Source organism: Myotis brandtii, unplaced genomic scaffold (assembly GCF_000412655.1).
Source record: "Myotis brandtii unplaced genomic scaffold, ASM41265v1 scaffold247, whole genome shotgun sequence".
Taxonomy (NCBI): domain Eukaryota; kingdom Metazoa; phylum Chordata; class Mammalia; order Chiroptera; family Vespertilionidae; genus Myotis; species Myotis brandtii.
The window spans coordinates 703,415-705,683 of NW_005359352.1; the positions used below are offsets into that span (position 1 = coordinate 703,415).

General features: G+C 64.3%; 1 protein-coding gene across 2 annotated transcripts in view; it reads right to left on the bottom strand.

Annotated features, from left to right (window-relative positions):
- The window catches only part of HPCAL1 (hippocalcin-like 1), a 75,980-nt gene that overhangs the window by 22,077 nt on the left and 51,634 nt on the right, over positions 1 to 2,269 (bottom strand). For both annotated transcript variants that reach the window (XM_005867232.2, XM_014540557.1), the window contains exon 2: positions 1,009 to 1,093. The gene's annotated coding sequence lies outside the window, so the exon portion shown is untranslated. The remainder of the gene's footprint in view (positions 1 to 1,008; positions 1,094 to 2,269) is intronic.

The following is a 2,269-nucleotide window of genomic DNA, read 5'->3' on the forward strand; positions in this document are numbered from 1 at the left end:
AGTGTCGGTTCCAGGACAAACCGACGGACTCTGGCGTTCAGGCTGGGGCCCAGGTCCCCCCCTCACCCTTCGCCCCAAGGACCTGGTGCTGAGTTCCATGAACCCCGGGCCCGGCTAGGAATAATCCCACACCAAGGAGCCGGTGCCTGCCACTCGGGAAGGACACGGGAAAGACATGGGAAGGACACGGGAAAGACATGGGAAGAACACGGGAACTGATAACAGGAAGGAAGTCGGGAGGAGGAGGAGGAGGGTCCGGCTGCTGTGGGGGCTCCTTCCAGACAAACCCCAGGCCCAGCAGCGTCACAGGGGACTGGGGCCTGCGGAGCCCCATCTTGGGAGCCGGCCTTCCTCGCCAGGCCCAGGTCTCTGAGCTCCATCGAGACTCCCTGGCCCAGATGGTCTCCACCTTCGCAGCGTTTCCTGGAGGACCCCCCGTGGTCCCAGCACAGCCCACAGAGTGAACATTGACTGTGGAGTGTGCTCCCAGTGCACAACTTCTGAGCTAAACGTCTGCACGGGCTCTGACAAGTCCAAGAACATTCAAGGGCCCACAGGACAGAACATGTGGGGTCCGGGTGCTCTCAGAAGCCTGGGCCCCGCGCCTGGGACCGTGCTGGCGGCCTTGGGAAGTGAGAAGGGTCGGTGTGGGCTGGACCCGAGGGGCCCTGACCCAGGTGCCAACAAGCAGCTCGATTGCGAGGACATCGCTTCATCGCTCATTCATTCACTCATTCATGTGCAGCCTCCCTCTGTCCCCGCCCCTGGGCACTGAGCAAAGACCCGCTGGCAGTGACAGATGAGAATGCCAAGCCAAGTCACGTGTGCCCAGTGTGTGCGCACATGTGCGCACCGGCCGTCGGCCCACAATGCCCGTCACAGCCCGTCACGCAGGACCCTGTGGCTGAGGGTTGCCTGGACGCCCACAGGAAGTGATACTGCAAAGTCAGCCTGAGTCATCCTAAAAGCACCCGCCCCCCGGCCCGCAGGCCTCCCAGAGTGACTTACCCAAGGCCGAGCGGAGGTGGAGACAAAGCAGGGTCAGAGCCTCAGGGGCTGGTTCCCGTCCTCGCGGGGGCCACTAGACCATGCCCTGGAAGGGAGGACCAACAGGTCACTCGGGTGTGGACCCGGCCCAGAGCCCACGCCGCTCCCTCCCGATGCTTCCGTGGCCAGTGGGGGGACCACGGCTTTCACAAGTCCCACGCGAAGCGCAGAAAACCTGGCTCCTGGCCCGTCCAGCCGTTCAGGGCAAGGGCCATGGCCCGTGCACCTCCTGCCCCAGGAGGGAGGGACGCCACCCCAGTACTGACGGGAGAAGTCCCCGTGAGGCAGGGCCACCCTGGGGTGGGGCTGGAGCCAGAGCTGGGCGTGGCCTGTGGCCTCGGTCGGCCACCCAGGTTCAAGAGCTGCAGCAACACTGAGCGCTGCGGCCAGTCACTCAGGCGCCTGCGGCCACACCTAACTGTCTGACCCTCGGGGTCACTGTGAGGGCCCCTGGCACAGGGCGGGTCGCAGGACATTCACCCCAGCTGTGGCCCCACAAGCCACGAATGACCAGAAGGCATCACGACCAACATGCTCAGTGACCGGCTCAGTGACGGGAGAGCACCCGTCGCCACGTGGACACCTTCTACCCCAGGCCATCCTGCCTCCCTAGACGCACATCACTCCGGCCAGATGTGCCTCTGCTCTGGGCGGCCGTGTGGCCACGCCCTCTGGTCTCTGGCTCAGTTTCCCAGACAGAGCAGGGGGCGCCCTGAACCCCGCGGAGGAAGCCGGCACGGCACGGGACACCAGGAGGCCAGGCCTCCTCGCTGGAGGGAGGAGGGGCCGCCATGCCCGAGGCCCTGAAGGCCCTGGCTCCCAGGCTGCGTGGGAAGGGCCATTAACTCGAATTGCAAATTTCCCCCTGGCTCTGCTGCTAAACCACAGGGGCTCCGCCACCCGCTCCTGGTGACAGATAAAGATTACAGTCATTGCATCAAGCAGCAGAAGTCATTATGCAGAAATAACTGTGCTGAGTTATGGCTGGTGGCTCCTCATTTCTGTCTAGCGATGGTCACACAATGGTCCAGGAGAGCAGCTGGGAGGAGGCCCCGTGATGCAAACAGACCTGCTGGGCCCCCTGGGGGCCCCCTGGGACCGGCCCCCTTCCTCCCAGCACTTGGAGGAGGAGATGTAAGAGACAAAGCCCTGGGAGGGCCACACCCCCAAAGTCACCCAACAGGGGCCCTGCCCTGGACCCCTTGGAGGCCCACTTCACACA